The following is a 13,684-nucleotide window of genomic DNA, read 5'->3' on the forward strand; positions in this document are numbered from 1 at the left end:
GAAAAGATACTTGATATGATTCAACCTTTTTAAATTTATTGAGACTTTCTTTGTGATGTAACATGTGATCTATCCTGGAGTTGATCCATGTGCAATTGACAAAAAAAAGTGTATTCTGTTGCTTTTGGCTGCAAAGTTTTGTACCATCTATGAAGTCAATCTGGTATAATGTATCATTTAAGGCCACTGTTTCTTTACTGATTTTCTGCCTGAGAAATATATTCATTGATGTAAGTGGAGGGCTAACGATCCCTACTATTATTGCCTTACTGTCAATTTTTTCTCTACATATCTGTTACTATTTGCTTTATATATTTAAGCATACCTATTTCAGAAGCATATTTATTTATTTATTTATTTATTTATTTATTTATTTAAAAACAAGCTCTAGCCAATTTTATTAACGAAAAATTTTACGTGATTTACTTTTCACCAGTCTGTTCTGGCTTGCTTCGAATGATATCAGAATCACCTGGATCAATAATAGCCAGTGTGCACACTCTGTAGTATTTCCCACACGCTGTGCCCAATTCAATATTATTGCCGCTGTAGTGATGGACACCAGTTTTGGCCAACATGGCATAGTATTCTATTTCAGATTTCTTCAAGGCTGGGCAGTTGTTGGCGAGGATGACCCGTTTTCCTTTGCCATGTCTGATCATTTTCAGAGTCTGCTTGTACCCCAACACGTACTTCCCACTTTTCATAATGAGTTGGAGCCTAGAGTTGATGGGCTCCAGCAACTTTTTCATCTTCTTTGCGGCCACCATCTTCCTGCCTTAGGTGCGGGGCGGACCCAACCAGAAGCAACCGCCAAAATGGCCGGGAGAGAGAAAGGGAAGCATAGATATTTATAGGTGGTACCACTATTTAATGCCCTTCTCTGTCTCTTGATAAAATCTCTGAAGTGTAACCCTGCTTTCTTTTTGTTTTCATTTTCTGGAATATCTTTTTTCATGTCTTCTCTCCATCTGTATGTATCTTTAAGTCAGAAGTGAGTCTCTTTAGGTAGCATATAGTTAAGTCTTTTTATTTTTTTATTTTTTTATCCATTCACAACCTTGTGTCCTTTGATTGGGGTATTTAGTCCATTTATATTTAAAGTAATCACTGGTACTTTATGTAATTTTCCCACTGTTAATTGTTTTCTGGTTGCTTTTGTTGTTCTTCTCTGTTCTTTCTTATTCTCTTGCTTTCTTCTTGTATGATTTGATGGATTTCTTTAGTGTTATGTTTGGATTCCTTTCTTTTGATTTTTTGTGTATCTATTATAGGTTTTGCTTTGTGGTTACCATGAGTCTCATATATAACATCCTATATACCTAGAAGCCCATTTCAACTTCTGGTTGCTTATATTTGAACACATGCTAAAATCTCTATATTTTTAGTCTCCCCTCTCCCATATTTTAGGTTTTTATTGTCATATTTTTGTTTCTTTTTATGTTGTGTATGCCTTAACTAATTATTGTAGATATAGTTTATTTTGCTAATTTTGTCATTCAACCTTCATACTAGCTGTATCAGTGATTGATCCACTACATTTACTGTATGTTTGCTTTTGCCACCTTTCTTCTTTCATACTTTTCTTAGTTCTAGTTATGACCTTTTCTTTTTTGCTTAAAGAAGTCCCTGCAATATTTCCTGTAAGCCCACTTCAGTGGCAATAAAGCCTTTTAACTTTTGTTAAAACTTTTTGTCTAGAAAATTCTTAATCTCTTTTTGAATTCTTAATATTAACCTTGCCAGATATAATATTCTTGGTTGTAGGGTTTTTCCTTTTAGCATCTTAAGTATATCATACCACTTCATTGTGGCCTGCAAAAATTCATCTAAATAGTCATTCATCAGCTATTCATCAGCTAATAGTCTTATGGGTATTACCTTGTACATTGCTATTTTCATTTATCTTGCTTTTTAAAAATTTTTTTTAAAAAAATTAAAAATTTTTAATGTTTATTTATTTTTGAGAGAGATAGAGCACCAGCAGGGGATGGACAGAGAGAGGGAGAGGGAGGGAGACAGAATCTGAAGCAGGCTCCAGGCTCTGAACTGTCAGCACAGAGCCCAACATGAGTGGGCTCTGTTAGATCATAGAGTTAGATCTCTCTAACTCACAGACTGAGAGATCATGACCTGGAACAAAGTCAGACACTCAACTGACTGAGCCACACCATATCTTGATGCTCTTAAGAGTCTCTATCTTTAATTTTGGGCATTTAAATTATTATGTGTCTTGGCATAGATCTGTTTGGATTCATCCCATTTGGGGCTCTCTGTGCTTTCTAGACCTAGGTATCTGTTTCCTTCTTCAGGTTAGGGAAGTTTTCAGCTGTTATTCAGAGAAGTTTTCTGTCTGTCTTGCTTTTCCTGGGCCCCCTAAAATGCAAATGTTAATATGCTCAATATTGTTCCTGAAGTCCTCTAAAATTTTTAAAAATTCTGTTTGCTGTTGTTGTTTGTTGTTATTTAACTTGGTTGATTTCCACTATCCTGTCTTCCAGATCACTGATCTATGTTTCTGCATCATCTAATAAGCCACAGCTTCCTTCTGCTACCTTCTTCATTTCAGTTATTGTATTCTTTAGCTCTGATTATTTATTTTTTTATGTCTTCTATCTCTTTGTTCAAGTTCTGTTTTTCTTCATTCTTCCCTTGATTTGAGTGAACATCTTTATGAGCATTACTTTGAACTCCTTTTTTTTTTAATGCTTACTTATTTTTGAGAGAGAGAGAGAGAGAGAGAGAGAGAAAGCAGGGGAGTGGCAGAAAGAGAGAGACAGAATCTGAAGAAGGCTCCAGACTCTGAGCTGTCATCACAGAGCCTGAGGTGGGGCTCAAACTCATGAACTGTGAGATCATGATCTGAGCTGAAATAGGTCGCTTAACTGACTGAGCCACCCAGGCACCCTCATTACTTTGAATTCCTTACAGGTAGATTACTTATCTCCATTTTTAAAAAGAACTTTTTTATGATTTTTTAAACATATTTCTCTGTTTTCTCATTTTGCCTGACTCTCTGTTTTCATATATTAAACTGATAGCTTTGTCTCCCAGGCTTGAAAGAGTGGCCATATGTAGAAAGTGTCCTGTGTGTTCCACAAGTGTACTCCTACCTAGTCACCAGAGCCAGGGACTCCAGGGATGTCCTTTGTATGTATTGTGTGAACCATTCTATTATGACTGTGATTTAAGTGTTGCTCATGGGTGGGGCTGGAACCGGCTAAGCTGGTGGCAATTGCTGGCCACAACTGGCCACTGGTGGTCAGGTCTGGTCCCACTAGGGCAAAAGATTCCAGGGAGACACTGGTGACATTCAAGGCCACCTGTTGGGTATTGTGGAACAGGAGTTGCTTTGGTGGGGCATTGATCCCAGCTGAGTCTATCTGCTGAGTGTGACAGTATGGAAGTCACTTTGGGGAAGAGCTGGTTCTAGCCAAGCGATTCACTATAAGAGCCACTTTGGAGAGGCTCCTGCTGGGGCAGGTCCATAGGGGAAAACCAAGTCCAGGTAAGCAGTACTAGAAAGATGGATGGAGAGTTTCAGAAATGGCACTTGCTGGCACTGGGCCAGCAAGGTACAGGAGGGTAAGAATAATGATGCCTGCAAGTGCTCCATTCCTGGAGAAAGTTTCTCCAGATCCATGCCTCTATGTTGTATACTCTAAAATTCGTCAATAAATCTTTACATAAGGCCCAAGAACTTCTAAACTGCTTTCCCTCTGCTGGGTCTTGGAGCAAGTGAGTTTGTGCATGGGCCCTTTAAGAGTGGAGTCCTTGGTTTCCTTGGTTTCCTGCTGATTTTCAAAGGCAGATAGTATATAGGCTTGTTTCCCCAGTACTAGTTCCCTGGGTGTGTATTCCCAGTGTGGGGCTTGAACTCTCTCACTTCTCAGGAAGGACCTGTGTGTTTGTGATATTGCTCCCACTGTTGGTCTCTGTGCTGGGACTGTGTATCCTGAGGTCATATCTTTACCCCTTCTGCATACTTGAGGTGGCTTTTTCTTATATTTTTAGTTAATGGAAGAGGTGTTCTGTTGAGTTGCTCTATATGTAGTTGTAGTTTTGGTGTGTTGTGGGAGGAGGTGAGCTCAGGGCTTTCCTACTCTGTCATCTTGGTCCTGAGTTATGGTTGATTTTTATTCCTTCAGTTTGTATCAGCAATAGATATCAATTGGCATTCAAGCTAAGCTATAGTTTTAACTAGCTCTAGATTAGTTGATTGCATCAGTGTAGTCCCCTCCCCCCCCCCCCCACTGGCTTTTCCTCTAAATCTAATTACTGATTTTATGGTTTTCAACATTGCTGCTGATGAAAGCTTTTTTTTAATTTTCTTTTTTCCCACATATTGTGCCTCGCTTTACCAAAACCATCATAATATGTTGGTGACTTTTGCAAACCAATAATGTTATTTTTTTTAACAAAACCTTTGGGAACTTCATTTAAAATTTTTTATTTATTTCTGAGAGAGAAAGACAGAATGCAAGTAGGTGAGAGACAGAGAGAGATAGGGAGACACAGAATCCGAAACAGGGTTCAGGTTCTGAGCTGTCAGCACAGAGCCTGATGTGGGGCTCAAACCCCACAAACTGTGAGATCATGACCTGAACTGAAGTTGGATGACCAACCAACTGAGACACCCAAGTGCCCCACCAATAATGCTATTTTTAGTGTTTACCAACAATTTTCCTGAGACAACTTATTCAGATCTCAGTACCAGAGTTCTCATTTGAAACAGATATTGAATTCTTTAAATATAAAGGCTCCCAATATTTAAAAATAACCAGTATTGGAAAAAGTAAAAGAAAATGGACTGAGGAACTAAATAAACATTTTTCCAAGGAAGACATTCATATGGCCAAAAGGTACATGAGAAGGTGCTCAACATCACTAATAACCAGAAAAATATTAATAAAACCACAATGAGATATCACTTCCCACATATTAGAATGGCTACCATCAAAAATAAAGATGATCCAAGGATGTGGAGAATAGGGAATCCTTGTGCAATGTTGGTGGAAATGTAAATTGGTGCAGTGACTATGAAAAACGTATGGAGGTTCCTCAGAAATATAAATGGAACTACCATATGATCCAGCAATACCGCTTTTGTGTATATATAGAAGGAAATAAGAACAGGATATTGAAGAGATCTGTACTCCCATGCTCATTCCAACATTACTCACAATAGCCAAAATATAGAAGCAACCCAAGTGTCCATCAACAGATGAATGGATAAAGAAGATATATACATATACAATGACATATTAGGACATTAGAATTATAAAGAAAAAAAAGTCATTGAAACAGAGTAGAAAAGTGATTGCCTGGGGCTGGGGGAAATGAGAAGAGGTTGGTAAAAGCCTATACTTTCAGTTATAAGATGAATAAGGTTTGGGGATGTAATGTAAAACATGGTGACTGTAGTTGATAACACTGTATTATATAAATGAAATCTACTAAGAGAGTGGAACTTAAAAGTTTTCACATTACACAGACGTGTGTGTTGTATAGTAATGGATGTTAATTAACTAGATGGGGGGGATATAAACATATATCAAATTACCACAATGTACATTTAAATATATCACACTTTTATTTGTCAATTATACCTCAATCAATTTGAAAAAATATGTAGTAACACATAAGAGAAACTAGGGTGAAAAAAAAGGCTAGGTTTTAGGCTTTGTGAAGAATGGCCTTATCCTGGCTTATTTTACTCAAAGGTATAGCTTTTAAGGAGTCTTTCAAAATGAAAGTACGGGGTGTTTAATAGGGCCCTTTTATCTTGCTGGGCCTTGAAAGGTTGACTAACTTCTAGTCTGGGACAACTGTCTGGGACTTTCCCAGTTTTATTATTAGATGCCTTGCTTGCATCCTGGGAAACCCCTCAGTCCCAGGAAAACTGGGCAAGTAGTCACTTTAGCTTTGAGCTCAAATTTCTGTATCATGAGATAGCCAAAAAATATACCCAACCTCTCTTTTGACTGGTTCTTTTGAATCACCAAATGCCTAAGGGTTAAAAGGATGCTTAATGTCCTCACATACGTGAAGATCAATTCCACAGTCAGAATTTTGAATTTGCTCTTCTTTTGCCTGCCATACTCTTCCACTCAATCTTCCTGCAACTAGCATCATTTAGGACTCATCTCAAGTATCATTTCCCAAAAAATGACTTGTGTACAATGCCCTTGTTCTTAGGGCATTCTCTCTCCCACTGCTCTATGTTATGTTCTTCATAGCACTTATCTATATCTCAAATTATTTGATTACATGCTTATTGTCTGGTTACCCTCACCTAAGATATTCATGGATATGAGTTTTTTAATGGCAGCAATTTAGTCCACCTTGTTTATTTCCATGTGCACAGCATTTAGAATATTTCCTGCAATTGGTAGGTCCTAAAGGAATACTTGCTGAATGAATAAGTAAATGAATGAATGACTCCTATTCAGTTGCATTTTCAAAGTTTCCCAAGACCTTAAGGATGCCTTACTGCAAGTTACACCACAGTAAATAACTCCCTATCTGACTCTTTGGGCCCCCTTCTCCAGTAGACTGAAATGGAGATCTTTAATGGGGCTCACTTGTCCAGTTGTTTTTCATAGTTAAACCAAGAAGCACAAGACCCCAAAGTTTAACTTTTAATAATTTAAATTCTTTATGAAATTTACAGCTCAACTATCCATGAACATCTTCATATGTCCTTAGGAAAGTCATGCAAGAGTAGGCTTATGTTAATGATCAGTATGTCAAAGCAAAATGCAAATGATTATGAGTCACTTTGCCGAGTGAATGTACTAGTGCTGTGGACTGTTGATGATCTCACAGGAAGTGGTTGTACATAAGGGAACTCATACTGTGGCAAAGATTCTCATCAGGGCTGTATCTCTGACAGCCAGTGAGCCTCTATAGGATAAATAAAGAAAATCTGAACTGGAAGCTGGCTTTGGGATAATGATTATGCTGCTATTGTATGATCCTTATGAAGTATATCCTTGATAAATAATATAATAAGATTCCTAAAATACAATTTTCTTGGAATATCTTTTTTCAGTAAGATGGCAAGTATCTCATATACATAGAACACATTTTTAATTTTGTGCTTACAGAAGCCAGGTTAAGGAAGTAAGATATAGACTATAATTATATAAACATAATAATAATAATAGCTGCCATATTGGGTGAACCAAAATCCATGAAGCCATATTCAACTCCTTTCTTCCTCTCACATTCTACATCCAATCATTCTGCACATCCTGTTGCTTCTATCATCAAATATATTCAGAATGTGACCATTTTCTGTCACCTCTACTGTTCCTACCCAGTTCCAAGGTCTTATGAAGTATCGTCTGAATTGTTGCAAAAATATTTAACTGGTATAACTTATTTCTAAATTTGTTAAACATTTAATGACAGCTTGAGAAAAGACAGTATATTTTTATTTGTTTATGAACGGGAAGCTGAGCAAAATTTATATAGCTGTTTTTCCAAGCTTTTGCAAGGTGTGGGGATGGGGAGAAGCAGACTATGGCCACCTGGCCAAATTCTTACTGCATATTTTTATAAATAAAGTTTTATTGGAACACAACCATGCTCCTTCATTTGCATATTGTGTATGGCTGCTTACACTAGAACTGCAGGGTTGAGTAGTGTAAACAGAGACCATTTGATCTGCAAGGCTTAAAATATTTACTCTTTGAAAAACACTCCCCCAAACTCATAGAAAAAGAGATTGTATTTGTGGTTACCAGAGGCACGGAGTGTAGGGAGGGGGAACTGGAGGAAAGTAGTCAAAATGTACAAACTTCCAGTTACAAGTACAGTATTAGGAATGTAATACATAACATTAGGTATAGGTAATACTGCTGTGTGATATACAGGATGGTTGTTAAGAAAGTAGATCCTAAGAGTTCTCATCACAAAGACCCAATTTTAAAAAACAAGAAAAAAAGTATCTACATGATAGATGTTAATTAAACCTATTGTAGTAACCGCTTCACAATATATGTAAATTAAAGTATCATCTTGTACACCTTAAACATATACAGTGATGTATGTCTATTACTTGTCAATAAAACTGGAAAAAATATTTACTATTTGGCCTTTAATGAAAAAGCTTGCTTGTCTCTGAGCTATAATATTTCAAGTTCTTGTAAAATCATTGTAAAACAGCATGTTATGTTTGCTTTCCTTAAGTCTAGCCAGTAAATTTCTAGAGGCATTATTATTAAACTTTCGGAATACTTATGTAAAGAAATTTTGTCAAAAGTCTAACCCAGAAAAGTTGCCTTCCCTAACACAACCCTGGTGTTTTTAAGATACATAAGCTCAGTTCCAGTGATCTGGAAACCAATATCCTATCAATTGAAGTAATTAAAGTCCTCAGGCCACCACAATTTAAAATTAATGCTCTGGCCAAATTTCAACAAATGTTTTATGTGGCTCCATTTTCTGTTGCATTTACAAGTTGAATTAGATTCTTTCTTTCACAAAAGGGACCAAGAATATCATTCTACTCTGGAAACTTCCTGTAAGGCATATGTTTATTTATTGCATGACACTAGGTGCTCTTTTCTTTTTTTTTTTTTTTTAATTTTTTTTTTCCCAACGTTTATTTATTTTTGGGACAGAGAGAGACAGAGCATGAACGGGGGAGGGGCAGAGAGAGAGGGAGACACAGAATCGGAAACAGGCTCCAGGCTCTGAGCCATCCGCCCAGAGCCCGACGCGGTGCTCGAACTCACGGAGCGCGAGATCGTGACCTGGCTGAAGTCGGACGCCTAACCGACTGCGCCACCCAGGCGCCCCTAGGTGCTCTTATTAATGAACTATCTGTATCATTAAAGTGGTTGTATCATCTAGTTCCAAAGCTCTAACTATCATATATAAACTATATATTCTTGTGGGACTCAACTTACACTACTCACTTCAGCTCTCTTAACACCTCTCCACATCTTATGTTTGCCTAAAACTGAGCTCTCAATTGTAACCACTACCCTCCAAATCTGCTTCACTTCAACAGTCCCCAGCTAGTTATGGCAACTGCCTCCTACTAGTCACTCAGGCTAAATGACTTAGACTCATTCTTATGCTTCTTTTTCTCATATTCTGTATCCAAACTAACAATCTCAATGGCTTCAACATATATCCAGAATCTTGTCACTTCTCACCATCTCCATGGCTACTGCCCTAGTACCATCATTTCTTATGTAGATCATTGCAATAGCCTTTCAGCTGGTATCCCAGTTTCTGCTCTTCCCTTCTTCAGTCTATTCTGAACAGAACAGCCAGAGCAATGCCGTCTGATCATGTCTGTCTGCTCAGAACCCATAGATGGCTGCTTGACTTGCACAGAGTCAAATTGGAAGTCCCTTCAATAGTCTATCAGGTCTAGGTCTCTGTCACCTCTCTGGTCTCATCTCTGTACTCCCCTCTTTGCTCAGTTTGCTGTGGTTGCAAGTTTTCTTCAGTATTTCTGGACTATAATAAGCACGTCCCCTCTTTGCATTTGCTCTTCTCTCTGCCTCAGATAGGCTTTCCTCAGATATCCCATAGTTTATTCCTTCAGATCAGTTATCTGCTCAAATTTATCAAAATGGCCTGACCACCCTGGAAAATATCTCTGCTCTACCATCATTCCCTATCTAGAATATCTTCATCCTTTATTCTAACACCTACTACCACCTGATATATATAATTTTTTAATTTTTAGGATCTAAGAATAGGGAATGTTCACTGCTGTAAACCCAGCATCTAGTTTGGTACTTAGTACATGAAAGTTTAAAAAAATTTTAACTCCAGTACAGTTCACATACAGTGTTAGTTTCACACTAGTAAAATATAGTGATTCAACAATTTTATGTATTACTCAGTATTCATCAAGATAAGTGTACTCTTAACCCCTTCACCTATTTCATCCATTCATCCACCCAGACATCTCCATTCTGGTAACCATCTTTTCTCTATAGTTTAGAGTCTGTTTCTTGGTTTGTCTCTCTTTCCCCCACCCTTTGTTTGTCTTGTTTATTAAGTTGCACATATGAGTGAAATCATATGATATTCGTCTTATTTCATTTAGCACTACATTCTCTAGATCCATCCATGTTGTTGCAAATGGCAAGATCTCATTCTTTTTTATGGCTGAGTAATATTCCATTGTATATATTTACCACCTCTTCTTTATCCATTCATCTATCGATGGACACTTGGGCTGCTTCCATAATTTGGCTATTGTAAATAATGCTGCAATAAACATAAGGGTGCATATATCTTTTTCACTTAGTGTTTTCACTTTCTTTGGGTAAATGCCCAGTAATGGAATTACCGGATTATATGGTAGTTCTATTTTTAACTTTGGAGGAAATTCCATACTCTTTTGGCCACTCTGATGGGTGTGAGGTGATATCTCATGTGGTTTTGATTTGCATTTCCCTGATGAGTGATGTTGAGCATCTTTTCATGTGTTTGTTAACAATCTATATGTCTTCTTTGGAGAAATGTCTGTTTATGTTTTCTGACCATTTATAAATTGGATTATTTGTGTTTTTGGTGTATTGAGCTGTATAAGTACATGAAAGATTTTTAATATGTATTTTTTGAATGACTGAATAGGCACTTAACCATGTTCCAGATTATGTGTGAATTCCTTTACATACATCGTCGTACTGAATTCTCACAGCAAAAAATGAATCCACGTTTTTTGGGGGAACATCATCAAAAAGTTGACCTGTGAGCTGGACCCAGGCACTCAGAAGCTCCTCATGTTCTCCCCTGTTCTTGGAATATGAGTCCCACTTGCCTTTTCCCCTCCGAGAGGCTGTTTCAAGGACATAGCCTCGAGATAATAATGTGGCGTTGAGAACACCTGCATGTTATACATGACTAAACCCAGTTAAGGGCTCTTTATAAACTTTTAAGTTTCGGTGGGTAGGTGCAAAGATCCATTTGTCTTGCTGCTGCCCAAGACATGCCTTGTATATAAATTCTCTGTTTTTATTAAAATTGCCACCTATTGGGGCACCTGGGTGGCTTAGTCAGTTGGGGGACCAACTTTGGCTCAGGTCACAATCTCACAGCTCGTGAGTTTGAGCCCCGCCTAGGGCTCTGTGTTGACAGCTCGGAGCCTGGAGCCTGCTTCAGATTCTGTGTCTCCCTCTCTCTGTCCCTCCCCTGCTCATATACTGTCTCTGTTGCCCTCAAAAATAAACATTAAAAATTAAAAAAAAATTGCCACCTACCAACCTAATAAATACAATATTTATTAGTTTCAGCTTTACAACATTATTATAAAATGATCACAACCATATGACTAGTTATCATATAAAGTTATTACAATATTACTGACTATATTCCCTATACTGTACACCTCTTGCCAACCATCAGTTTCTTCTCTGTATTTATGAGACTGTTTCTGTTTTGTTTATTAGATTACACATGTGAATAAAATCATGTGTTTGTTTTTCTTTGATTTATTTAACTTAGCATTATATTCTCTGAGTCCATTCATGTTATTACAAATGGCAAGATCTCATTCCTTTTTTTGGGACTGAGTAATATTCCATTGTGTATATATAGCACATCCTCTTTCTTCATTCACTGTCAATGGACAATTAGGTTGTTTCCATATCTTGGCTATTGCAAACAATGCTGCACTAAACATAAGGGTGTATGTGTCTTCTCAAATTAGCATTTCATTTACCACTGATAAATATTCAGAAGTGCAATTGCTAAATTGTATGGTAGTTCCAATTTTTAAGTTTTTAATTCCAGTATAGTAACATTTAGTGTTATATTAGTTTCAGATGTATAATATAGTGATTCAGCAATTCCATTTATCATCTGGTGCTCATCAAGACAAGTGTACTTTTTAATCGCCATCATCTATTTAACCCATCCGCCCATCCACCTCCCCTCTGGCAACCATTAGCTTGTCCTCTCTAGTTAAGAGTCTGTTCCTTGGTTTGCCTTTTTTCCTTTGCTCATTTGTTTCATTTCTAAGTATCATATGACTTAATTTGCTTAGCATTATACTCTCTAGTTCCAACCATGTTGTTGCATATGGCAAGATTTTATTTTTAATGGCTAAATATTATTGTATATATATTTCATATCTTTATCCATTCATCTATTGATGGGAACTTGAGCTGCTTCCATATCTTGGCTATTGTAAATAATGCTGCTATAAACATTGGGGTATATATGTTCCTTTGGATTAGTGTTTTTGTATTTGTAGTGTCATTCCTAGATTGTAGGGTAGTTCTATTTGTAACTTTTTGAGGAACCTCCATACTGTTTTCCACAGTGGGTGCACCAGTTTGCATTTCCACCAGTGCAAGAGGGTTTCTTTGTCTCTACATCCTCACCAAGTGTTGTTTCTTGTGTTGTTGATTTTAGCCATTCAGCCATTCTGACAGATGTGAGGTGATATCTCATTGTGGTTTTGATTTGTGATGAGTGATGATAAACATCTTTTCATGTGTCTGTTGGCCATCTGGATGTCTTCTTTGGAGAAATGTCTATTCATATCTTCTGTCCACTTTTTAATTGGAATATTTGGTTTTTGGGTATTGAGTTTTTATGTGTTCTTTATGTATTTTGGATATCCAATATAGGAAAACCTAAATATATAAAGTAAATATTAATAGACATAAAGGGAATGGAAGATATCCATCACAGAAAAGGATGGACCTGGATTTTGTAAATAACTGGATAGATTCAAATTGCAATGCTGTGTAAGACCTTGTGTTAGATAGTCTTGCAACAAGCACCTGTGACTCTCTCAAGGCACTTCTCTGGCCTCAGGAGGAAGCTTGGACACTTATAAAGCAGGCTGAATGTGCCAGCAGAATGAACATCCCGGCAATCATCTCAGCCAATGATGGACATGAGTTGGAAGATAGCTTTCCTAACTTCTCTCCTGAGTAGGGGACAACTCTGTAGCCTGTGTAGCCTATTCTCAGCCATATTTTAGAAGTCTTTAGCAGGACTAAGTCCTAATTGCCTCCAGTAGTAACTAGCTTATCAACAAATCTTCTAGTGGCATCTTTCCCTTTCCTGTCTCACTCTCCTACTGGTATTTCTCGCGATCATCTCCAATATAAACTGCCTACCTTCAAATCCTTTCGGGATCTACTTCTGGGAAACCTTGACTAAAATATATGATCTATGATACACTAGAGTTTAGGAATAGTTAACATTTGTGTCCAAACAGATTTGCACAATTAAGTCACTGACATAAGTATGAAAGCTATGATGATAGGGGAAATTTTCCTGCTGACCTGCTCATCTGCCTTCTATACTGTGAGAAAGAATCTGCAAAGAGCAATGTGGTATGAAATGAATTGCAAACTGAAGGCTGTGTGTCCCTATATTCTTTGAGTAGCTTTGTGGAGTAGGTGGGTAGAAGAGGAATGATTACTAAACCCAGGTTTACCAAGTGCCAGTATCAGCTGGGCAGCTTACTTACAGATGGTTGGGCCTCACTGTTGTCTGAGAGGAGTTAACAGACAGTATCCTCCCAGGCTCCTGTGTTCTCATTTATTGGGCTGAGAGTGGGACATGAGAAGTAAAAAGCTCCAACTATGTTTAGGAAGAGTTTATCCCTTCAATGAATACTGATTGACCATGATGAAATGCCAGGTACAGTGTTAATTAAGATGCATGTTGCACTCAGGACACCTGGGTG

General features: G+C 37.5%; 1 pseudogene; it reads right to left on the minus strand.

The window, feature by feature from the left end:
• Positions 1–380: 380 nt before the first annotated feature.
• On the minus strand, positions 381–839 carry LOC112862258 (large ribosomal subunit protein eL30 pseudogene; annotated as a pseudogene).
• Positions 840–13,684: the final 12,845 nt, after the last annotated feature.

This window comes from Puma concolor, chromosome B2, assembly GCF_028749965.1.
Source record: "Puma concolor isolate L17-30 chromosome B2, mPumCon1.1.hap2, whole genome shotgun sequence".
Classification (NCBI taxonomy): Eukaryota; Metazoa; Chordata; class Mammalia; order Carnivora; family Felidae; genus Puma; species Puma concolor.